Consider the following 26,862-nt stretch of genomic DNA (forward strand, 5'->3'; position numbering starts at 1 on the left):
TACAGTGCACTGCTTCACCACCACCTATTAGCAGTAGATGTGTCCACGGTAGATTATATAACATCCTTAATACATAATCTTTGGAGGCCATTAAACTTAAATGATCGCCTTTGTTAGGATCCTTTTAGTGTATGCAACCAGCATTTATGATGACTCTGTGTGTTTGCATCAGAATATTTGTATTATATCCTCATCTTGTTGACTCTGCAAAATCATCTTTGTTCAATAATTCATGACCCTTGCTCCGGTACATACAGTATAGTACCTTTGCTGGCCTCTAACATTCATTATGCACAGACCAGAAAAGGGCACTGTGGCCTGAAGGTAAATATGAATGCTGGATAAGTAATCCTGAGGTTGCAGGCTGTTTCTCAAACATTGTACCGGGGTCAGCAGATTGGCATGTTGCTTGTAAATGTGTATTGATCAAATCAGGCTTATTGACTTGGGCATATGTGTCATCCAATGTAATTAAACACATGAGTCATTTCCTTTTCCAGAATATAACAGGACTTGCTGACAAAGGGAACTGGAGTCCATACATCAGATATTAGCTAGCTTGGTGTAAGTACTGTAGGCATGCTGCCACTTCTGTACTAGCTGCGGCAGCTATCATTGATGAAATGTAAACATGCTAGGCAGCATGAAGAGTAACTGCTGTGGTCTTAGCAACATGGCAATGAGGGAATGTTATCAGCATTTTCACACAAAAGCTTTGCTCTTCAGCTGTTATGTTAAGAGGGGATGTTTTGGAAAGGTTTATTCAATTCCTGCTTGAATGTTTTACACATACACATGGTGAGTACTCTTTACAGCCACTTTCTTGTACTGTTAAGCACCAAGCAGCTTCATTAGTGAAGTTTGGGTCGAAATTAACAGCAGCTCATTAAAATTTGTCTCTGGCGAATGAATCAAGCAGCCTGCAGTGTTCAGTCTTCGTCTATTCTCAGATTTTGTCCCTGCTGAACAAGACAGACTCACTTGGACGAAGAACTTAAATTAAACTAAAACTAATTCCTCATTTCTCCGATAGAGCTGTGAAGTTGGAGGAGTTATTTCGGGCACCCATGGTTCCTGAAGTAAAAGTCCCATTTGTTTTCTGTTTAGACATTGGTACAGTAGGCAACAGACAATTGGAGCACTTCAAAGGCTTGGATGGACATGAAACTCTGGTTTAATAATCAATACAAAAGATGAGCATCTGCGTTAAAAAATACCTAGTTCTTTGAGAAAGTAAAATGTACAAGCCTGTGTGTGTAAAAATGTAAAGGAAAAAGTTAAAATTTTGTTATGTGTGATGATTCTGTTACAACGGTTGGGAGCTAAAAAATACAATTGTTAGAAAACTGATAATATCTGCATCTTAAAGCAATTCACTTTCAGATTCCAGGTACATTTTAGATGAATTTGGTAACTATGGCAGTGTTTAGTTCCCACTACAATGACAAGGAGTTTTGAATTTGCTACAGCTCTGATTCAGGCCTCTTCTCCATAGCAACACCGGCTGAGGCTCATGGGTATTGTAGGATTTAGAGCCATTTGCCATACCAAAGTGATGAAAAAACTTTATTTCTCAGAAACAGTTAAAATAATTAAAACTGGTGGCCATAACCTAAACTAATGGAATTGTTACATTATCCAGGAGACTCCTGTGTTTCTATGTTGAAGGACACTGAGGATATCACTAAAAGAAACATTTGAAATGGGAATTCAGAGTGAGTAAAAATACTTCCGTAATCAGCAACTCTTCCCACTTTACAACTCTATAATGCAGGATCCAGCTCCTGATTGGCTGAACACTACTGTACACAAAATGGTAGTTTAAAATTCCAGGATAGTGACAAATAATTATGAAAATTATTTAAAAAAAAGAAAGAAATATGTAACGTTAAAAAGTAACTTAACACCATGCTAAAAAGCAGTGTCTCACTGCCCTCTCTGATTAAAAACACCTCTGAAGTGTGTTATTTTCCACCTGTAACCAACAGTGATGTCACAGTGTACTGACACACGCTAGAGTACACTTCTACATCACTGTTGTAAGGTGAGAAGTTAAACCACAAGAGGTCAGCAGAAACATGATTTTCAGGGGTTAAGTTGCTCTTCAAAGAAAATAAATGTATTAATTATTTGTTGCTGGTTAATATATACTAGGCAGCTTAGCATCCCTTGGCAAGTGAGCCAAAATGTTTGAGAGTAGGTTGAATGCTTTACGCAGTACAACAAGCAATATTTTGTGAAGCAGTGAGATTGTTATTCGTTCACTTCAAACTCAGATTTTCTTACTCTGAGATAGTCAAACCATTCACCCCATCATCAAAAGCTTCTCCATCCTTAAGGCTACTTCAACCCCCACTGCCTTTTACCCCTCAGAGTCCCAAAACATGCAGATCTCATCAAGAATGGGCCAAAATAAGCGGGGGCACGGCCAGCTTTCATCTACTGCCAGTATTCATGTGCTTCCAAAATCTTTACTGAGCCATTGACTCGAGCAATTAAATGTTCATCACAGTCATCTGAGACAAATTGTTAACAGCAGTCCGATCACCTCCATCAGTCTGTGGCACCGTTCCTAATCTTTTTAGCAGATGACAGTGGCTAGGGATGTGGCCACAGAGAGTTCAGACCTCACTAATCAAATTTCACTTTTGTCTAACTGGGAGCTAATAGACCCCAAAGTGTGTGGTCTGTTAACTGTTGCAGTCTAATAGGAAAATGATTCTGTACAATTCTGTGAAGAGGATGGAACATTCCTCAGAGGAGAGGTTAGATAACATTAAACAAGTCATGGCACTTTGTTCTTGGGTAACAGCTGACTGAACTGAACAAAGCCTGAAACAAATGAGAACAATACTTAAATTTTCATTTAAAATCAGTTTCAGGAATAAAGTTTTATAATCTCGACAGATTTGTCTCCGAATGTACTAAGAAAATGTCTGTTGGACTGATAGTGAGGTAGAAGTAAGATAAGTGATGGTTACAATTAATTGATGATTACAGTAATTCATTATCTGGAGCTGGTGTGCTGGCTCTGGGAAAACGACTAGTCTCCTCTGGCTGTTAGCTTCGCAGCAGCAACTGTAGCGACAGTTTGCTAACCCACAACCTAACTAACGTTAATTACATTACTTGCTCTGTTGTTGTTCACTCTATATCATGGTATTTGTCATTGTATTGGATTTCTCCAGAATTGCATACCCCTCCTTTAATGAGTACTTTAAGTTTTGATAGTTTGGTACATTTTGCTGATAATACTGTACTGTACCATTACATTATACTATTGTAAAGGTACAGTACTAGTACTATATAGTACTACTATGTATAATGTATAGTGTTGATTGATTTGAATACTTCCTCCACCATTGACTGCATAGGACTTAATTTTCAACAAGGAGTGATTTTCACCGACAAAAACCACACATTTTTAAAAGGTTAAAATTAATTGGCTTAAATTGATTTTCAGACAGATTTTTTCTGTCCTCATGCTCACAAACGTTTCCTGCTGCAAGAAGAAGCTAACCACCATAACAAACAGTAAATGACATCCTCTTGTGATGAGCACAACTCTGAAAATTAGAAGAATGGGTATTGAAAGAAAAATGGTCATTTTAAATCTAAATGTATCATTTAAGTGAAATTTTTAGATTTTTGTATTACTGATCTTTCTTCTGATTTTCACACATTTTATAATATTAGAAATAAAGTTCATATGTCCAAGAGAATAACATATGCACATATATTGGACTCCCCATCCTCCTTTATTCTCCAGCATTATATCCCTTTTATTACTTCATATTATCTACTGTGAAATAAATGTCACGTCTTTGTAAGTTTATGTCATATTTTGTATAGCAAATGTATAGCACTTGTAACTCTCTCTATGCGTGGCAAAGCTCACATTTGTTCTTAGAAGAAAAAAACATCCTATATTATCGTGGTATCAAAGAACATAATAATTATATTCTAGCACTCCTCACTGCCACCCCCTGAAGCTAATAGAGCTGTAGAGTTTCCTTCTGTCGCTGTGTCACGTCTATCCATTGTCATGTTTCTAAGGCTTTCTTTGCTGACACTCTCTCGCTTGTGAGCTTGCTGAGTTTGCCCAGGATTAAAACTCTCTGAGCTCATGCTTAGAGACTGGATATCCCCATGACTGTGCTGCGGCTTAAACCGGAGTGAACAGTTTGACAACATGTTACTTTATTACCAAATATGGTAATTCACGTCCAGAAGCAATGCACTACCCATTTCTCATGCAGCGACTGTTCATGGAGGATTTTGCTGGCTCTGGAATGTGACAGCAAAAGAATGAAGAGCAAGAGGTTTTTAATCTACATGTGCCTCTTCAATAAGGAATTTAGAAATGTTCAATTAAGGAAGAAAAGCCAGTCACAAAAAGTAACTTTAAGAAACAGTGCGGACTGTGGAAAAAGCCATTAAGCCTCTGTCACATCTGACTGCTTTTCAATGAAACCATAGAGTATTTGCCCTCATAAATCCCCCTACGAACACAAAAAAAGAAGTGAACGGGTAAATCTTTTTTTCTAGTGCTGACGAGGTCACCCTAATTAGGCACCATGAACAAAATGTTGAAACAAATCTTATTATTGCTCACTGCTGGTTCTGTAAACTGTGGTTTGGGTCCAGTTTTCCTTCTCTATATTTCTGTTCAAAAAGATAAAATGAAAAAAGCAATTCTCACTTAATCTGGGAATGTTCAAGTAAGATAAACACACTGGCGACTTGGGGACTTGTAATCCTAACATTGTAGTTACAGACAATAGTGCATAGTGCATAATATATGTGTGTCTGGTTTGTCTGTGTTTGGTTTTGTGTGTTTGAGCTGGTTGGTCTCAAAATTCCTCTTGAAAATGTTTTTATTATGTCTTCTGTGAACCATATGAAAGTAAATGAGCCTTTTGTTTAGGATAATGTAAAACATAAGATGTAGTCCTAAGACAAAGCTGTATATGTATATCAGGAGCAGGGAAGACAATCATTATGCATATTACTGTATGCTTCAGATTCATTCAGCTATGGTCACTAAAAAATTTATATTATTTGAAAAAAGACATAGATAATAAGAATTACACTGCCTGCAAGTGGGAATATTTTGTCTCTCCACACACAAACAGGTGAAACTGTTGTATGTGTTGAAACTGTTTGTCTAAAGGAAATTGCCTGGTCACAGTGTGCATCAGGGTTGTGAGTGTGGTTCATTCATGCACTGTGTGCCCCGATGAGGGAGATACTAACAACCTTCACATTTAGTGAAGAAATCAAGTTGCTGTTTTTGGACTTTTTTAAAAATATCTGTAAGATTTTTGGTCCAAAAATTATTTTTTAGTTGATTGGGTTATCAGAAGCAGCTTCAAAAGGTAAAATTTTCATTTTCAATCCAACATAATGAGCTTATACTCTATCAATGAGTGTGCAAAGTGACTCTTACTTTCACAGGGAAAGTACACATGTCCCACAAATATGTTTACAAACCTGGTGGCATTAGCAGAGTAGACTAAAAGATTTATCTCTCAAAATCTTTTTGCATTTTACTTAATTTCATTCATTGGTTCATTAATTTATTTTTTAGTGTTATGATTATTTATTTATGAGCCTGGTTGGGACATTTTTACAAAATGCAGTTTTTGTTTTGCAGAATATGATATGTTATTATTCCATATATATTATCTGTGGTAATTTGATATTGATCGCTGGATTGATTTGATATAGATAATTATACATTTTAAATAATTGAGTAAAATAAATGCATAATAAAGTGACTTTGTTGAGAATAGTAAATATAATCAAGATAGAAAAAAATTAATGTTTGCTGTCTATATCCCTCCAAAGTAATACTGACTTTTTTGCTCCGTGCATCACAGTCAATGCAGAGCAGCATCAAACAGAAAACAACAGTTATGTTAGTTTGTTTGTGTTGACTTGTCTAAAGGGGTTAGATTAGTGGCTGGTTTGTTCCTGCACATTATTTGTACCACATATGTATAAGCTCTCATTAGAAACTTTGTGGTCATCAGAAGGTCCTAATCACCTCATTATCACCAGCATGTTAAATTTGTCGCAGCAATAACTCTGGCACTGTGTATCACCTTCCAAGGAGAAGGTGCTCCCTGTGAAATATATTTAGCCGTCCCAATTAGCTGACCTCATTTTCACCACTATAGCACTGAAGGCATCTCCACCACTGTTTACATTACTGCTCTGTCACTGATCAAAGATTAAACATGCATAAATTAACTGCTAATAAAACATTCAAATTTAGCTGACATCTACGTAATATGCCTTTCATCAGTATGAAATTTTATGAGAGGATGACGGATACCAGTCATTTATTTGGTCCTTTAACAAACATTTTTATTTCTGTGTTAATTTTCTTTTTGCAAATTCATTTACTTTGATCATCGCAAATGAGTCCCCAAAATGTACAGATGTGTGCACCAATGTGATCCCAATAAAATTATTATAAAGCTACTATTTTATTAAAAGTACTTCAGTCCTTTTAATTAAGAACTAAAATACATATTTCAACTGTACCAATTCATGGAAAAAGTGAAATAAAACAAGCAAGAAATTGTTCATTTGGTGGCTTAACAGTGGGTTGTTATATAGCTGTAGTGATCAGAGAGAACATTCATTAAATCAGCAGTTGACACACTATCTGATATTTAATAGAAGACCAACAGAGGCCTGGTGCATCAGCAAAATGATGAATCAGTTTAACACTCACACTCACACACAGACCACGTCACTGTGGTGATGATAATCAGCAGTCCAGTCACAGCTAACAGAACTGACTGTTAGATATCTCACCCTCTCCAACACTCCTGTTCTCACCACAGGGAAAAGGCTTCTGGACTTTGGGGCTTGTCTGTAAAACTGATCTGTCACCAGTTGGTATGGCAGCTTAAAGCCACCACCCCTTCCATCAGAGCAACCTGAACACATTTGTCACTGATATAGTTGCTGCACGGCCAGATTTTGACTTTGTACATCTCTAAAAACAAACTAGGTGGTTTGTCAGTACCATCCAAAACGACCAATACAACAGGTCCAAAAACAACTGGTGAGGGATTGCTACACTGTTTAAGTAAGGTATGGTTTAGGCAACTAAAAGTGCTTGGTTAAGGTTAGGATAAAATCCCTTTCACCATTCAAGACACTATGTTGACTGTTGGTAAGAAACAGGATGAGAACCACTGTCCCCAGTGTTAAAGTCACGTGCTTTCCATACCCAACATCTCCAGCCTTCTTCCTAAGACTTTTTGCATTATAACATTGTCATGCTAATAATAAATAATTATAAATAATATTTTAATGGTTATATTAAGCCAACTCAAACCTTTTGAGAAATACATATATTCACTTTCTTTCCGAGAGTTAGACAAGACTGATACCACTATCATGTCTGTACACTAAGTATGTAGCTGCAGCCAGCAACTGGTTAGCATAGCTTAGCTTAGCATAAAGACGTGTAGCAGGGGACAGCTAGCTTGGCTCTATCCAAAGGTAACAAAATCTGCCTATCAGCATCTCTAAAGCTCATTAATTAAGATATGCATGAGAACTATTTGTCATCATCAAAACTTTGTAATGGATTGTAAATAAAATAGAATCGCCAGATTTTCCTAATAAAAATAACATTTCTATGTTTCTACTTCATCCTAGGCAACACACAAACCAAAATCATTGCTGTCTTCCTAAATACTCTGGTAATCTCAGAGTCTTTCTTTATTAAGTATTTGCTTCCTTATCATTACACATCAGAAATAAAAAATGGTCAGAGACATTTCTGACACAAGAACAATTTTGAGACTTTCATCTTGTCTTCTCATCTAAAATTAATAGGCTGTTTAGCCTTCGGCTGAATTCCTATTCACACAATTCCCAAAGGATTTCTTTAGGTTAAAGGATTATAAAAGACTTAATATTCTTCACCAGGCTGGAACCTGCAACACTTTTGCACACAAAATATTTATCAATATTCTATGAAATTTATAGAGCGTAGGCAGTGTTTTATTACTTCTAAGAGCTTTGTCTGCCGCCCATAAAAGCACGATCTGGTTTCATTCCCTCTGTAGACTGTTGCCAGGGTAACATATTTCAGCCATGTTCCCTCTCTGCACTGCAGAAAATATTCACCTCATTTCATGTAGTCTTAAGGCTTTAAATGTCAGTTTTCTGAAAGCAACTGAAGAAATCAGCCAAATGGGTTAGATTCCTGCTCCACTTGTTTTAAGACATTTCTCCAAATTACCGTAAACATTACATGTGAAAATTGTAAGTTTTAAATTTAAAAAGGTTATATACATCAAATTTCCTATATGACAAAACAAACTTACTTAGGAAAATCTTTATCATTATGAAATTATTTCATTGTTAAGATAGGCATACATGCCTGGGTGACAACTCTCAGTCATGCCCTTGAGTGGCTGAAGGAAGATTTCTGGGAGGTGTCACTGTGGGCCACCAAAGCGCACTGGGAAGTGTTTTTGTCTGCATTTGAGCTGCTATTCCGGCAGCTGGTTTCTAGAAGCACAGTACAGCTCAGTTTTTATCAACTTCTGACCCCCCCTCCTCCCATCTCCCATCCTATTTCTCTCTGTCTCCTTCTCTCTTTCTCCTTCTCTCCTTTTGTTCACTGACCTGTTTCCTGGAGGCTTTCTGATTGCTGTGGATGGAGGGTGGAGGTTTCACAAGAACAGAGTCTGATGAATGCTCTCTATACTAAAGGCCCAATGTGCGATCGTTGCACAGCGCCCCCAATGTCCCATTTCAGCTCTGCCTTTTGTTGTTATCTATGCACTTTGGAATGCTTCCCCAGTAGCTGAAGGGATGTAGTGAGGAGTGACTGTGTGTGGAGGCTTGTAAGCTGACTGAACAGCTCATCTATACCAGTTTGATTTTGTTTGAAGGCTGACTAGAGTAGCCACATCACCTACCACTAACAATGTACTGTACTTGCCAGCATCTCTCCTGTGAATTTTGAATCAATAGCATTAATGACATCGAAACAGTGCCACTGATTTCATAAATCAAATTCATATATAGTCAAATCGAATACACAACAACAAACTACTGTATATACAAAAGCAAAATCCACCGAGACCTAATCACTTACAAAGCAAACTCACCAAAAACAACTATAAATTAAGATATAACCATTTAAAGAACACACACACACAAAGCAGGCTTAATGGACACTTTGTTTATAATGATAAACAAAACCAAGTAATCTCTACAACGCAGGCATCACAGGTATCAAAAAGCCATAAATCAACCCACATTTATTTTGTCTCAAGATATTGGTGTCCACACTTTTTCCCATGTAGACTGACTTATTGAGTCAGAGAGAGGGTGAGTTATTAATGTATTATTTTTTTTCAAATGTAGGACAGGAATTCATTCTTAAAACCTTTTTATACACAAGGTGGAATTGCTATTTTCCAGTCTTTGAGAATCAATTTTTTGGCTAACATCGTTCCCATCACCAAAGAGGGAAGGAATAAAATGTCCTTTGAACAACTGAAATCTGTCTCTTGTTAGCCCACTGACTTTACTTTAAGTGCAATAAGACGCTTTTAATGTAACAGCGGTATAATTTGTGGTGTAGTTTATGATAGTTTAAACAATAGCAGCTGGCTTTCCTGATATGTTCTAATGAATGTTTTAAACACTGATCTGGATTGGACAGCTTTTCCGGAGGACACATACACTCACTTATATGCGCCGCATGTTTCAAAGAAATGCTATTATTGGCCCAACATGAGATACTCAAACTTCTCATGAAGTGATACCTAATCTTGCAAAAAGATTCCAACTAGTAGCAGTTGTCTGTAGCTAATTTTGTAGCTAATTATTCGTGATAATTATGCCGTTCTTTGATCATATATTTATTTATATTTCATACATTAAAAACACAGACTGAGTTTCAGCCCTACATCTTAGATCTGAAGAAAGAGAAGCACTATGTTGTGTTGCTGTGCACCGGCACATCAATCCATCCCACTATGCACAATGCAGAATTCTTCAGACATATTGATTCTGCAAAGTCAACCCATACATTACAGACAGCTTCTTTTTTCACATTTCATCTGCCTCCTGTAATAAAACATATCGTGTGTCCACTAACCTTTAGTGGAAATACCCCTTTGTCTCTTGTTTGTCTCACATCCTTTCTCTCCCAGGCCCAATCAGCTCACCACCTCAATTTGACTCCTGACTCACCCCTTCTTCCTTGGCCCTTAGATCATCCCTCTGTCCCTGTCCTTCACACAACCATCTATCCATCACTTCAACACTTGAATTAATGCATTCAGAAGTGACGTGGTTTAGTGAACATGGCATTCAATTTGGTGAAGAATGCAGTCTATACACAATTATATAATGATACATATTACTTCTACTCTACATGTAGAAAGTACAGCAGATGAGGCTGTGTGGTTATTTGAAAATAGAGCACATCCTCCTGCCTATCAAAATCAAGTATTCTCCTTGGCCATTATACCATATTAGGTTGATTTAGATTCTACATTGTGCTCTGCTACTACAATTTTCAAATAAAAGCAGATATTTAATACATTTATATTAGCCATGGATGTGGCCAGCACAAACAAATTTCTGCAACTCAAACAGTCAAGAGGGAGTGCACCTCTCCTGTCTTTTTGTTTCAAATTAAAAGCCTACCAGGAACTAGAGTGACAATGTCCTTTGAGCTGCTGAAAAACTTTGTTATGAAACATCAGTGTACGAAGTGTTCAGTTTCATTGATTGATTGGTAACTTAACTGCACTTGAAAATATGGCAAAATAGAAGTGAATAATCAGTTAATGAATCAGATTTGTGAGTAAACATGATTGTTATAGTACTATGGAATGGACGTAGTACTACTACCTTACCTAGTACCAATGTGTTAAGTTTGAATTAACAGCACAGCATCCACTGCAAACTAAAATGGGGGGAGCAGATCAGAAAACATGGAGGCTTCTCACAAAATAAGAAATTAGAAAGGCCTGTCTCTTATATAAGCCTGTTTCAAATAAAGCAGTTGAGGTAATAATACATTTACGGTATACTATACAATACTATCTAGGGTAACAGAGGAAATGACATAATTAAACATTTCTGAATGTCAAAAAGAAGATGATGAGATGCACACTGACTGTTATTTGCATGAAACATCCTACTGAAAGGAAGACAGCAACTCCTGAGAATGGCAACGGACTTCATTTTTCACACACAGTGTGAAAAATGAAGTCCGTTGCACTGTTTAAAACACTTTTGACATTGTGTGTTTGACAAAACGTACACACTTTGAATTAGTGCCAGTGAAAAGTCCCATAGAAAAAGATGGAGATTACCCAATACTCCTACTTCAAAACAAAGCAAACTGAGTTGTGACCTTCTGGAGGCCTCGGTTTTCAACAATAAAGTGAGCATTAAGAAGAAAAATTTAGGTTACAGCTGCAGTCCTTTCATGGGATTTGATGTCTTCCTCACTTTGGGTAATTTTCATGCAAATCTGACTGTTCTTGACAAACAACCTTGTTATACAGAAGGCTTCTTTGTCGTGCAGGCACAACAGAAAACAAAACTTGTTGTTGACAGAACACTGGACCATGACATACTGATATTTGCTCAGCAGTAATCTTTTTGCATGGCTGAAAAATAAATAGCATGTACAGAATAGCAGTGTATTAAGGTATTAAATGTGATTAGGATAGTAATGTTGTAGAAACTGTGAGGATTATAGATGTTTTTTCTCACAGTAGGTTTTTTCCTAACTCTGTCCAGTCAGACTTTCCTTGATTGAGCAAGTGCACCTTAATGTGAATAATTTAATGGTAAACTGAGCCAATTATCTGCAATGAGGGCTGGATAATGAATTGATAACAAGTTGACATAGTGATGACTATTGGCAGAGTCCTCTTGCTTTGTTGTCTATATCTTTCTTCCTTGTCCTGTCAAAGGTTTCACTTATCCTGTAAAATATTGCTACATCTACCAGATTTATTGGCACAAATTTTCCAGATGATGAATCTTAATGATTTTGGTGATCCCCGAATTTCTCTCTAGTGCCACAATGAGGTTGACATCTGTGTTTTTTAGTGAAATGTCTTGACAAACTATTGTTAAGATTGGCATGAAATTCTATATATAAAATTTTGTGAATATTTCACGAACTGCCGTGAGACTGTGTTGAAAATACAGTAAAATTACTTCACACGATATTCACATTGCATTTGATCAAACCTAACAAACCGAACAATGAACTGCTTCCTGCTGGGTGCTAATATTTAAAAGGCAGAATGTTTGAACAAAATAGCGATGGTACATGGCGCAGTAATATTGGGTCACTAGCACCACTTGCTGGTCTGCACACCACCTCCACATCATCACTAACAAATACCACAGCAAAAGCTGCAGTTGACCTGTAAGGAAGGATGTAATGTGTACACTCTTGATGCGCACATTACATTTCCTCATTGTCAGTCATGTAAAATGCATGCTGTCTCTCACCGAACGTTATGACTCAGCACCCAATTAACTAGCAGTTCAGTAGGTCAACTAGCTAATGTTAGCATAGCAAGTCTTGGCCACAGTAGCTAGAGCTAAACAGACAATGAGCCTGGTTCTCTGTTCCTGCTGTGGCTGCTGTTTCCCTGTTTGACCAGTATAAGGGCACTCCCTTGCTAATCAAAAGAAAACTGCTAATAAAATCAGGAGCACTGGGCTGTTCACAGTGCCCTCTGAAAACGGCAATAATCAAAGTAATGACGGTAAGAGAGTACCAGTATTGTTACCATTAGAATGTTTCACCACGGAATACTGGCAAATCTCTAGTTCAGACTCTTATGGTGGCTAGAGGATGAATTGTAATAACTTTCGTAATCCCGCGACTTTTCATCTAGCACCATCATCAGGTCAAAATTTGTCCAATACTTTGGTTTATGACCAAATACCTGCAAAACTAATATTTCTATCAACCTCAGCTATACTTTGTGCTAATTAGCAAATGTTAGCATGATAACACTAAACTAACACAAAATTAGATTGGGAACATGGTAAACAATATACCTACCAGCATGTTAGCATTGTCATTGTGAGCATGTGAACATTCATTTTAGCATTTACAGACTCACGGAGTTGCTAGCATGGCTGTAGACTCTTAGTCTTGTTTTTCCTTCAACTCCTGTCACAAACAATTTCCACTTGAATGTGTATACTAAAGAAATGATTTACCTTTCTGCCAAGATTGCTGTCTTGCTTTTTCTGAAAATTTTCATAAACTGTATTTGTAAGATCCATAAATTTAACTGGATTAAAAGTCAAAACAATATGATACAAATCTGAAAATTCCTGTCTATCATCTGAAATCATTGACATTTAGGCAGAGCTAAGACAGAATAAAAGGTCAGAATTTAGATGTATTTTAAAAGCAATTACTCCGTTTTCTTGCCGGCGAGCAAATGGTGAAATCAGAAAATGTCAGATAATTTATGCAGCTGGCCCCTTTTCCAGTGTTTCTCCTGCTGTTTTATCACAGCAGGCGGGATGTGGAATTGTTAAGAGATGTGAGGGCTGTTCTTTCAGCTTGTCATTTTGAAATGTTTGGGCTGGACTTGACTGCTACATTATACTGTACCTACATAACATACATGTTCCAAACTCAGTGCCTACCTGCATATGATGACAACCTTACTGTTGTCCACTTCAGGACATACAGCCTCTTGTCTAACTTTAGTTTCACTGTGTTGAAAGAGGAGACAACAGTTGGGAACCATTTGGAGTCGCCTCTTGCCTGCTGCATCATTATACTTTCTGCCTGTCTGAGTGTGTATGCAGCTGAATATATCTGCTCTGAGTGTGTGTATGTCTGTTTGTTTGCCTTCTCTTTCAGAGACCTGTCACACACATTGATCTTACCTGCCAGTGGACACGGGTGCTGACCTAGCTTTTGTGGACCCGCTGAAGTCCTGTCTCTCTCTGTCTCGTCATATTTCACTCATATTTGCTTTCTTATCTCCTTCTAATTCTAATTCTAATCCATGTCATTGTCCATTTAATGGTTTTGTCCTAGCACCTATTACATACTTGGCTGTCCTTGGGGTCCACAAAGATAAAAAAACTACAGAATGCCCCATTAAAGGGTCAGTTCACCCACATCATAAAAAAACACATATTTTCTCACTCAACTGTAGTAGTATCTAACCATGCAGCCAAGTCCCTTTCCCTGTTATAAAATATTCTCATACAGAGGTTTGTATGCTATCTTCCAAAAAGTTATGCACAATTCTTTCGTGCATAATCCTATGAATGTCCAGCAACAGGCCTACTGGACCTTTGTCTTCATGGTAACAATAAATGTGGTTAATGCTGTGAAACGGTCGCAATTTGGTTAGGTTTAGGAACTTGGTTATGTTTAGGAAAAGATCATGGTTTGGGTTAAAATAAGTAAGTTACGTTAGTAAGTCACAGTAAGTCAATTACATTACAAGCTTTTATAGATATAAAGCAGGCAAATAAAATGCCTGCATGGCTAGATACCACTAAAAATAAGTGAGAAAAATGTTTATTATAAATGATTTTAAATTATTGCTATTTTGGAAAAAGAAAAAGAGGGTCTATGTGAGGTACATCAGAAAATGCTCCTTTAGCCTCCAAGCTTCTGAGTGGGTGAGCCAGTATATGTCTTTGATTAACAGCTGAGCTGGCAGGGGGAACAAGACACAATGTGAACAGATTTCGTTGGTAACTGTAGCTTACAAGCCAAGTATTTTCAAGGTATCTACTGAAATAACCCAGTACAAAGTAGTATGAAACGTCTTCAGTCAAACGATAACTGCAATCAATCCTTTTTGTACCCAGATCTAGAAAAAAAATGACTATTTGTATGGTTTTGCTTGCAGCCAATCACCACAAGGGTTCTTCAATTTAATGCAATGTGTGATTGGCCTACTACCGCAGCTACAGCTAGCAGCTACATACAGCAGGCTGCCTCCAGGCTGCCCCTCCACACACACTGAGCACTTCTTCGTCTCGTTCTCCGGCGGGCTGGACCCGGACCCAGCACTGGACCAGTGCGGAGTGCTGATGGAGTGTGCCAGTGTGTGGCAGCCCGCCCTGAGGACACCAGGCCTGTGAAGCGGGTTCCAGAGGAGAATTGACCGCGAGAGGAGCAGCAGGCAGGCCGGGCAGGAGGGACTGAGACAGCCGAAGAGATCAATGTGTTTACTGAGGAAACTTCAGCTCACAATCCGCTGTATCAGCAGCACTGCTGGCTTTGTGTTTGTTTTTTTGCAGTTGGTTTGTAAAACAGACACAACCAGAGCTACACATAGCCTTAATACAACCGCTATGCTTGACTCAAAGTGTTAACTCATAGTCCTTCAGAATTAACATTACCCATTATTCAACACTCTGATAAACAAGGCTGGTCTGTTGTGCTGGCTCTCTGTATATAGGCTACACTTATCTCATGTATTAAAATTGAATTAAAGAACACTTTCAAAATTTATTCATGTAAAAATCATTTGGATGGGGAGGAGTGGAGACATTTTACGCAACTGAATGCTTCCATTCACATGATGGGTATTGAATGAAGTACTCTATTGGTATTGGTATCACTTTTAAGGTACTGGTATCGTAATTTTTTAAACGATACCCAGCCCTACCATTAATCAATAATTGAATGGTAATGTTACTGTTTGTGCAAATGATATGATTTCATTGGAAAGATGCAGAGAGGTTCTCTGTCTATACATAAAGAATCAATATTAATCCAATTCCATTATTCTGGCTGATGCACAGAAAAAGATTTGCCAAGATCAGACCCAAAAATACGAACTAAATATATATATATACAAAACCAAATCATATTTAAAACAGAGAATGGAGTTGTGCCATTTTAGGGCATCATTTTGCACTTTTAACCTGCAGCTGTTGTAAACACTGTTCTAATCTTACTCTTGGAAAATACTTAGGTGGTTTTGGACTACTTTTTGCCACCTTTGCTGTTATTGCTCCCTTTGTCTGATTTCGAAATGCTTTAACAGTAACCTTGCAAGTTGGAGACTGACTGTTCTCTTTCCTTTTTATCTCTGAACAGAGCAGCATGGTAATAGACCAACACTACAGATAAACACAGGTGAACATAAAAACACCCCCACACAAACCTTCCTTACTCAATGAAACATTCACTGCATAGTCACCCTAAAAAACACAAAACTGTCCTGTTTCCAGTAGATTCCACTGAATCCATCTCTAAGTGACCCATGAGACGGGGCAGATCAAAGAAACCGCCCACTGACTGTGGCCTTACAGGCTTTCACATGATGAAACACCCATGGTTCCTTTAATAGGGACAAACATCATCACAGAACCAGGCAGTAGGAGAGCAAGACCAGTACATGGCTGAAAACCAAGTCAACGCTCCCTGTGAGAGTTCACACTTGAAACTTCAGTCATTCATTTTTGATGATAATAAACAGTTTTCTGCTGTGGAAGATTTTTCAACTTTAACTTTATTGTTCCCAAGGGGAAATTTGTCTTGCAGCCAAGTTAAACACAGAACACAGAGACTTAAAAAGAAAACATAAAACAATTGCTATTGAATGAGCTTGAACTTATACTAGGCACTGATGTCTTGCATTAAAGTGAAGATCCACCATACGTGTCACAAAGTTGAGTCAGTAAACTTTGTAAAACATAAGTAGTAATTATTATTAGTAATTATTAGATTTTGGTGTAGGTACCATTCATTAATTATACACAAAGATAAGGCATGCTACACGTTCTTTTTTTTTCTTTGTTTCTCAACATTTTAGGTTTTTGCTTTTGGAATTGCTATGACTTCTTCCACCCAGATGCATACCTAACAGCTGAATTCAAACAGTTCAGGTCTGTTTTCTAAAGAATGTCATTCTGGGAAATGTAGGAAATCAGTAACAAAATAAGTAGACAAGGCAGACAAAGAGAATGTAAATCCGATATACAGATTACAAAATGCCATAACAAAACAACCCCTAGAATGTAATGAACATCACATAATGTTCACGTTATGTAAAAAAGCATCTAAAGTTGGATGGTTTTTTATTTAATATCTTCTGTATGAGCAAGAAACATGGCCAGCGTAATATCAGTTTCACAGCTTGCACCTTTTGATGCATGAAAAAATTTCTGCACGTAGAAAATGCAGCTGACAAGCCAACAGCTGCTGAGATACGTTGGCTACAGTCCAGATGAGACCTTTTGTTTAAGTAGGCAGACCATCAGGGAACAAGTTCTTACAAGAGTATAATGGCACTGTCTGCAAAACAGACATTGCTTAACAGCACTGCTGACAATATAAAGAAATGTTTCAAGTGGATCAAAGCTCTAAATTAAGTGGACAAAGTGAGCGCTAGTTAAGAGACAGGGCTGAAGCAAAGAGCAGACCTGTAAGGAAGTGTATTCATCAAGCCTCTGTGTTGATTAACTGGGTTGTTTGAAGGCACGACACTGTAGGTTTTACAGAGATACATTCTTTAACAAAAGGTTAAGCAGGTGAAAAAATACTTGGTGCGAGTCAACATTACACAGACTGAGACAGAGAATGAATTATGCTTCTCACATTAGAAAATGTGAAATCATTATGTATAATGCTGAACAAAGCGCTGTCCGTTGTCCCTGTAGTTGTCCATATGCATAAATGTACTTTTTGTGAATTAAGTAAAGTAATAGTTTGATATCCTTATTGTTGGGTTACACAGCAGGTAAACCGCTACTCTGTTGAAAAAACAGGCACGCATTTTTTCCCTGATCGTATCCACCTTTAGCCTGAGTAATCCTGCCCTTTTTAAAGGACACAGCCGGCCTAAAGACAGTCGCCCTTACATTTACATTACATTTACATTTTGCTCAGCCAGACGTAACATTACAACGGCAGAGAGCACAGAGACATGTCTGCCTGTTCACTGCACTCTTGCTCTATTTATCACACTGTAAAGTTGTTCTGGCTCTGTCCTGTCATTTTCATTCATCATTTCCTATTTCTTTATCTTTCCCTACCTCTTTCTCTCTCTCTTTCTACACAAAGACACACACACAAACACACACACAAACACACACACTCAAATCCTAATAAGTTTGACAAGAACACCCTGTAAGACCAGACAAGGCAACCGGATCAAATCTTAATCACCATGATGATGGGAAGGACAGATTCTCTTCTATGCATGCCAATGAGCATCCCTATTCAGCAGAAAAGGTTATTCTGTGAATTAAAGGAAATTTGACTCTTTCAGTTAAGTGAACTTCAAGTTGACTACAAAAATATTTCAATGTCAGATTCATTTGTTTCTTAAATTGCTAAACACTTGTGAATAGCTAACTGTTTTCATATTGTGTTATTTCTGTAAAAATGTTAACATACCATAACAAATAATTACTTAGTACTTACTAGTAATACTATGACTATAAAAATGATATATGACTATAAAATAATAATAATTGTCTTTTTTTGGCTTTACAAGTGTTTTGCTTTAGTTAAGTTAATGTATTCTAATTTGAGCATTTTTACTATTTTTCTTATTTTGTAGAACAAACAGTAAATCAAATTCTTAGAACTTGAATTCAAAGTCCATCTGCTGAGGATGGATGTGAGATGAGATGTGGCTAAAAGCTCTGAAAAGTTTTCCAGTAAATGATCGTTGTGCCGAGGCATTTTTGCCAAACTTTATTCAGGTAATTTGTTTTCCATAAATTGTCAACACAATCACAGTAAGATTTGGACAACTTTAAAATGCAAAAATGTTTATTTCCCCCCTGTACATAAACATAAAGATGGCAAAAATAAATTAAAATTCAATTAATCATAAAGATATACAAGCTAGTTTTTGTTCAGTTTCTGTTCAAGTTTTTAAGGAAATATGTTTATTTATGTAATTTCTTTCTGTCAAATAACCTTGGCTGGCTGTTAATGAATTCATATTTTCTAAGCTGAAGCCTAAATGACTTAAATGTTGTAAATATGACCATCTGCTTATGTTTTTATGTGTCTGTAAGCTGCTACTGAATTTTGAAGAGGACCATATGCCCCGCAAAACTCCATTCAACCACAAGCTTTACAGATGCAGTTGTGAAATGATGCTCTTCTTCATATCAGTGATGAACTCTAGATGACAGCTGATCTATAATCATTCTTGCTACCCTGCATCTCCATGACAAAGTGCCTGACTCTTGATGACAGATTTAGCTTCTGCCACAGTGACAGCCCTACTCTGAAACCAGACTTATTCACATATTGAAACCGTTGAGAGTAAATGGCATTGATGCTGTTGTCACTGTACAAGCTTTTAGAGCTTGATAAAAGGCTGCAGAAGAATGAACGAGTAAAAAATAAAAGATAAATGATATGGGAGGGGGACATCTAGATAGAGGACCATTGATAAAGCCTTGGTTACATGATTTCAGGATAAGGATCTGTGCTCTGAGGAGACAATCTCTGGATCTTTATTTGCAAACCAAAGAAATGCAAAGAAATACTTCTGTGGCACTGGTGCAGAGATTCAGAGTACTGTTACTGTTACTACAGTCTTAGTGACTAAAAACAGGATATCTGTTATAGACAGTTTTGGTGAGTGTGGTGCGTTTTTGCGGTGAAATACACATTTAAAGTGTTCCATCAAACCTGGGTGACTCTCTTAAAGCCAGGAGGAAAATAAACACAAGCCACCAGTCAGATTCTGTGAAGTTTATCTTTGTCTCCTCAGTCAGTCTGAACTAAATAATTCATTATTTTAAGGTCATATTCTGGCTTAAACATGTAGTCTGTGTAGCTAGTGAATTTTGAGATGTACTAGCAAATGTCGCTGGAGGACAAAAAAGTTTCATTCCTGTCCAGCTTAGGGCAAAAATGCATCTGAGCCACCTGGCTTGGAGGCACTGAGCAAACTAAGTCACTGGATGTGAGACAGGAGCCGACTTCCAGCTGAGAGCCTTTGAATCATGCTGTAACTGATGCTATCTCAGTCTTGTGTTTTTGAGGACAGAGTGATAAGGGCTTGGTTGGGGGCTGTATTCAGGGCAAGCAAAGATCCTCAGAGGGTTCTTTAGCCTCATTTTCTGACCGGCTAGCTCCCAGGCCTATTTAATATTTCACAGCTCTCTCTGAAATGGAGGAGAATGCACTTAATTAAGTGTGAACAATAAATTGGCTATAACCAATGCTCTGCTGTGCATATATGGTTGGTTTATGCTTTTGATCATTCAACGAGGTCCCTGAATGCGTGTGTCCCTGAGATACTATATGCATGTAGATGCATGAAATTACAGTATGACGTGATTCAACCGTGACAAACTAGAACTTTGAAGCATTAAATCGCTGGCTGGCTGTCAGTGACCTCAAACTGCTCTGTTGCTCTCAGAGAAGGAAGAGAGGTTTGCTTTGGAAGAGGTGGGTGTCCGAAATAAAAGCATGGGAGCACACTATAGCAGAATAGAAAGTTTAATTTGGTAGGCAAACACACAGACACACACACACATGAACATAGCCAGATGTACAGTGTAATTCAAACACTTTTCACTTTTTAAGGAAAAATTCATCCTTACTGTAGATAAGTTCACACCGCTACTCATCATTAATTGGTGCTGTCCGATTTGGTATAAATAGTTTAACAATTTGCGATGTTCCCCAGAATGCCTTTCAATAATTATGTACTGTAGTTGTGTAGGTGGTTTGTCCAATTAGTAAAAAGTGTGAGTTGAGAGAGGATGATGCAGTGTGTTTCAATCGTTCAAGTAACACAAAAGTTGTCAAAAAAAGGTGTCATATTTTGCCCTGCCGATGACAAAAGCGCAAGCTGTAGCTGCACTGCATTCTGGACACTGATTATTGGATGTGCAAAATGTAGGCTGTAGAGAGGTTCCCAACCATTTATGTGCATGACCTCTTAATACAAAGCAATGTCTACTTGATTAGTCTAGTGATTTTCCTTTCTCAGACTCTTTCATTTGAATAATTTTAATAATACAGTGAGGCCAGTACTAGCAAAGATTAGAGAAATGACAGAAGAACAAGCATCACTTTGTGTAGCAGATTTTTTAAAATTTATTTTCAGCCCTGGTAATTATCTCACAACCCATCTTGTGACGCCTTGTGGGGTCCCACTTTGGGACTGAAACTAAATCCTAATGATTATTGTTAATAGTTTACAGAAATATTTAAGCTGCTCTCCAGCTATTTAGCATTGCTCTTCTACAGTGGTGTGAAAAAGTGTTTGCCCACTTCCTGATTGTTTGCATATTTGTCACACTTAAATGTTTCAGTTCATCGAATAAATTTAAATATTAGTCAAAGATAACACAAGTAAACACAAAATGCAGTTTTTAAAGGTTGCTATTATTAAGGGAAAACAAAATCCAAACATACATGGCCCTGTGTGAAAAAGTGATTGCCCCCTAAACGTAATTACTGGTTGGGCCACCCTTAGCAGCAACAACTGCAATCAAGCATTTGCGATAACTTGCAACATAACTTTTACAGCGCTGTGGAGGAATTTTGGCCCACTCATCTTTGCAGAATTGATTTAATTCAGCCACACTGAAGGGTTTTCGAGCATGAACTGCCTTTTTAAGGTCATGCCACAGCATCTCAATAGGATTCAGGTCAGGATTTTGACTAGGCCACTCTAAAGTGTTCATTGTGTTCTTCTTCAGCCATTCAGAGGTGGACTTGCTGGTGTGTTTTGGATCATTGTCCTGCTGCAGAACCCAAGTTCGCTTCAGCTTGAGGTCACGAACAGATGGCCGGACATTCTCCTTCAGGAGTTTTTGGTAGACAGCAGAATTCATGGTTCCATTTATCACAACAAGTCTTCCAGGTCCTGAAGCAGCAAAACAGCCCCAGACCATCACACTACCACCACCATATTTTACTGTTGTTATGATGTTCTTTCGCGGTGTTCCTTTTACGCCAGATGTAATGGGACACACATCTTCCAAAAAGTTCAACTTTTGTTTTGTCAGTCCATGGAGTATTTTCCCAAAAGTCTTGGGGATCATCAAGCTGGCAAAAATGAGATGAGCCTAAATGTTCTTTTTGCTCAGCAGTGGTTTTCGTCTTGGAACTCTGCCATGCAGGCCATTTTTGCCCAGTCTCTTTCTTATGGTGGCATAATGAACACTGACCTTAACTGAGGCAAGTGAGGCCTACAGTTCTTTGGATGTTGTTGTGGGGTCTTTTGTGATGTCTTGGATGAGTCGTTGCTGCGCTCTTGGGATAATTTTGGTTGGCCGGCCACTCCTGGGAAGGTTCACCACTATTCCATGTTTTCACCATTTGTGGATAATGGCTCTCACTGTGGTTCGCTGGAGTCTCAAAGCTTTAGAAATGGCTTTATAACCTTTTCCAGACTGATAGATGTCAATTACTCTCTTTCCCATTTGTACCTGAATTTCTTTGGATCTCGGCAGGATGTCTAGCTTTTGAAGATCTTTTGGTCTACTTCACTTTGTCAGGCAGGTCCTATTTAAGTGGTGGGGCAATCACTTTTTACACAGGGCCATGTACGTTTGGATTTTTTTTCCCCTTAATAATAACAACCTTCATTTTGTGTTTACTTGTGTTATCCTTGACTAATATTTTAATTTGTTTGATGATCTGAAACATTTAAGTGTGACAAACATGCAAAAAAATAAGAAATCAGGAAGGGTGCTAACACTTTTTCAGACCACTGTATATAGCTGTGAGACTTGCAAAAGACAAATTTAAAAATTAATGCTCAAAATCAAAGAAACAGAGGCTGTAATATCCTGACTTGTAGTCCTTAGTATGAGTCATGCTCTTAAAACACTTGATCTTACATTTCCCATAATGCAACTTGATAGCATCTTTCATTTGACCCTCCTTTAGTTTCGAGGCCATAACCCTGATGACATCATCAGGGGTTATTTTCACAAACTTCCCTCCAGAGCCACGGAAGACCCCATACAACTGTTTTCACAGACTGAATTGGACTCCTCGTGATGAATAAACCGAGTTGCATGTGTAAATTGGTGGAGTGCCCCTTTAATTTTCAATGTAGCTGTGCAGGAAATATCCCAGTATGAGCCATAATGTCTATATTGGCAGGTTGTCCACAGAAAAAATAGTAAGGATTACTTTCTAACAAGGAAAACTTTATAAGTTTATATGTGTTATATCTAATGTATTTATTAATGGTAAGAAAATAATTTATTGATGCATTATAGATCATAACCTGACAACCCCAAAGCTGTCCTTGTTAATAGATTATTGGTGACCTATAAAGCACTAATAAACTATTAGTTAGGCCACCAAACAATAACATGGCCCCAGAAATGTAACATCCACCATAAACATCTATTATTTTTAACAGCAGTGATGTGTTTTAGGGTGCATTAGTCATTTAGCCATGTGGGGTCTCAGTGGTGGCTCTGTTCTAGGAACTTTGAACAAGAATCTTTTAAATGTATTACTCTGGGTGGACAACACACCAATATAACTGCACACACATACATACACACACAGTCACAATGACTGGTCCTGGCAGCAGATGCAGGCCTGTCCAGATGAACTGTTATTGGTGGAGGAATGTATCATCCTCCCTCCATTCTCTGACACACTGCATTGATGAAATATGTTGCTGCACAGGCCAAGTACAGCCAGAGTGTAATATGTTTGTGGGGTGCAGAGCCATATGTTCGGAGTCTTATTTCATAATCTTAAATAATGTCTTTACTGGACTGGCAAGTCCACAGACCAATATATTTTATCAGACCAATAAAGTATACAATTAATTAAATCATGATATAAGTCAGCAACTAACTGATAAAAAATATGTAAACAAGAATTACGTGCCAAATTTTGGTACTTAAAAGTTTTCAATACTTTGTGCTACAGACACAGTTTGGTCAGAACTCAAACATATTGAGATTCATACTCAGCCTTTGTTCGCAACTAGTAAAACTATCAGCACCTTCCCTGTTTTAGGAAACATCAATGTGAGGGCAAATCTGTCACTCACAGTTCCTGTCGTCCACTTCAATAAAATTGTATTTAGTTTCACATTTTCCCTCATGTTTCCGTCTTTATTAAAGATAAATGTGCTTTTGCTGGATCCAAAATGAAAGCTCACAGCAGCAGCTTCTTGGTAATGGCGTGGGTGAGGAATCCTGGAGCTCAACAGAAAGCTTTCAAGAATCTGTAGTTCCAATGTTTTAGCTTTCAATATGCCATGTCAGCTTCAATAGTTCTCCTTTTATTCTCCACTGTGTGCTGTCTCATAAAGTACATTTTAACAAAAGGCAGATTGGTGGTTTTAATGTACTATAATTACACATGGAGATGGATTGTGAAGCAGACTGCCATCTACTGGCTTAAAAGCAACCCCACCTCACATTACCCATGCTATCCTACCCCCTCCTACATTTAACTCCCACCCAAGTAGTCGATTAGAGGATAGAATTCGTGCACACACATTTTGGAAGCACCAAAGGTATGCATGTGCGCTAATTCAGCCTGGGTGCTGTGTTCAGGGACAACAACCCTCAGACTATTAGCAGCCTTTTCGATATTTAGTGTGACAGTCATTCACTCAGCTCGCCATCACAAATCAAATCTACATCCATCCATCCATTCATGTGTTCATTTTCTATACCCATTCATTCCCCACTCAGGGTCACTGGTAACTGTGTGCAGGTTTTGGTAATTTGCTGTTTAAATGTCGGCCCAACAATAATTGAATGGAAGTTGTTGAAGTGAAGGCGAAGCAGCCTCACAGTCTGTCACCTAACCAAAATATCACAAGTGTCAACTGCTTAGCATAAACCAACATGCAGGAGCTCTATTCAGTTAATTACATGCACATTAAATACTCTGCTTAACCAAAATAATAGATCAAAGTATTTACAAGGATTGCAGTACATTGATTTCACCAAAACTGACTCTGACTTTACATGATTTGTTTAGTAATCAAGTTAATTTCTAGATGGATATGTGAAAGCCAGCAGTCACAATTTGTACCATAAATTAAGAAAGGAAGGAAAGGAAAATAAGAACAACTTTGTTGGTGTGTATTCATATTTTCCAGAACTGCTCCTTGCTGTTGTTTGTGATTAGTTTATTCATTTTTCCATCAGGTTCACTCCCTGACCTTGCTGGAGCATGTGCAGAATCAAAACAGACTAAGGTAATTAATTACATACCACAGTCATTTGAAAGACTGACTTAAAACTCCAACGTAACATAAGTTACTTAAGGTCCAGTGTGTAACATTTAGGAGGATATATTGGCAGAAATGGAATATAATATTCATAGGTATGTTTTCATTAGTGTATAATCACCTGAAAATAAGAATCATTGTGTTTTCATTACCTTAGAATAAGCCGTTTTTATCTACATAGGGAGTGGGTCCTCTTCCACGGAGGCCGCCATGTTGCATCGCCATGTTTCTACAGTAACCCAGAACGGACAAACCAAACACTGGCTCTTGATACAGGCTTGGAAGGGGAGGGTGAGGCGAGTGGTATTCAAATGGTTGGAAACTGCAGTTTTAACACTAAATGCCACTAAATCCTACACACTGGACCTTTAAGTAAATTAATCAGGTTAGGTTTATTCCAGTGTTGATCATAATCCATTAAGATAACCAAGTTAGGTGTTTTACAAGTAACTGTTTGTGGGTTGGCCCCAATCTGCTTATAATCAAATTAGTCCTTATGTAACATCAGACACACATTGGGAAAAAATAAACTGGGAGCAAACTGGGAAAAAACACATACACACATACTGTAGGTCTATTCAGGATATGGTTCATATGCCTTTTTGAGTATGTGAGATGTAAAACAGCTAATACATATGCCTACTGCATTTGGAGTGGATAAAACTGTTGAATATAGATTGCTGTAGCTTGTTGTCAACAGTAAATTAGAAGACAATATTTCCAGAGTTACCCAACAAATTATTAAGTCCCAGCAAATATAGGCTACCTATATTTGTATGTTGAACGTCGACATGACTCTCGCTGTGATCTGTCGGGCGCAATGAGGCTCTCCAAGCAGAACGCTTTTATATGGTAATGAAATCGATTGGACCGATGCGCGCACCAATCAGAAGCGTTTGATTTATGTCTAAGGGACTGTTGAGAGGAGTAGTCGCTTGGCAACCGCCTAATGAAATCGAGCTCTGGCTATTAAAAATAGCGACCTTAGAACCTATGTGCTACCTCGTGTTGCGGCTATTTCAAAGAAAACAGTCAGCATCTTGGTTCTTTTGATGAAATAAATGCACAATTAAAACTGATCTTAGTGAAAACTCTCTGCTGTCTGATCGAAAAACGATATACGAAGTGGTGGAGTTGGATGTGAGACATGCTGGCTCAAGAGTCGTGATTCAAAAGCTATTATCCCCTGCATTTCCCCAAGTAACTGCCAATCATTATATGGCCTCGGCTGTTAATTCATCGTATCCTATTAAACCTCATTAGCCTATATGTTAAAGCGTCGCCCAGCCAGAAGGTGTGACGTTCAATGTAGGTCTACATTTGTGTGTGTAGGCTGTAGCTATAGGAGCCAACAATGGATGAACACCGCTCCTTCCGAGCTGAGAAAAGACGTGACATCGGTACACACTGCAAAAAATGTCAATCTAAGCAAGTCCTATCGCGTTTTTTCTTCTCGAAACATGAGAGAAATAGAGATTGAATCTGTTTGTTTGTAATGCAGGTTTTCATTTTTCAAGCAATTAAGGACAGATCTCTACATTTGTGGCCTGTAGAAATGACATTTGATTCAAGAAACAGGTTGATGTTCAGTGGAATCAAGTACAAGTATCTCCCACTCGTTTTTCCA

The 26,862-nt window shown here is 37.9% G+C and overlaps 1 protein-coding gene across 5 annotated transcripts in view; it reads right to left on the minus strand.

The window, feature by feature from the left end:
* The window catches only part of gria2b (glutamate receptor, ionotropic, AMPA 2b), a 53,489-nt gene that overhangs the window by 25,545 nt on the left and 1,082 nt on the right, over positions 1–26,862 (minus strand). The gene's annotated exons all lie outside the window — the stretch shown is intronic.

This window comes from Siniperca chuatsi, linkage group LG8 (genome assembly GCF_020085105.1).
Source record: "Siniperca chuatsi isolate FFG_IHB_CAS linkage group LG8, ASM2008510v1, whole genome shotgun sequence".
In the NCBI taxonomy this organism is placed as follows: Eukaryota; Metazoa; Chordata; class Actinopteri; order Centrarchiformes; family Sinipercidae; genus Siniperca; species Siniperca chuatsi.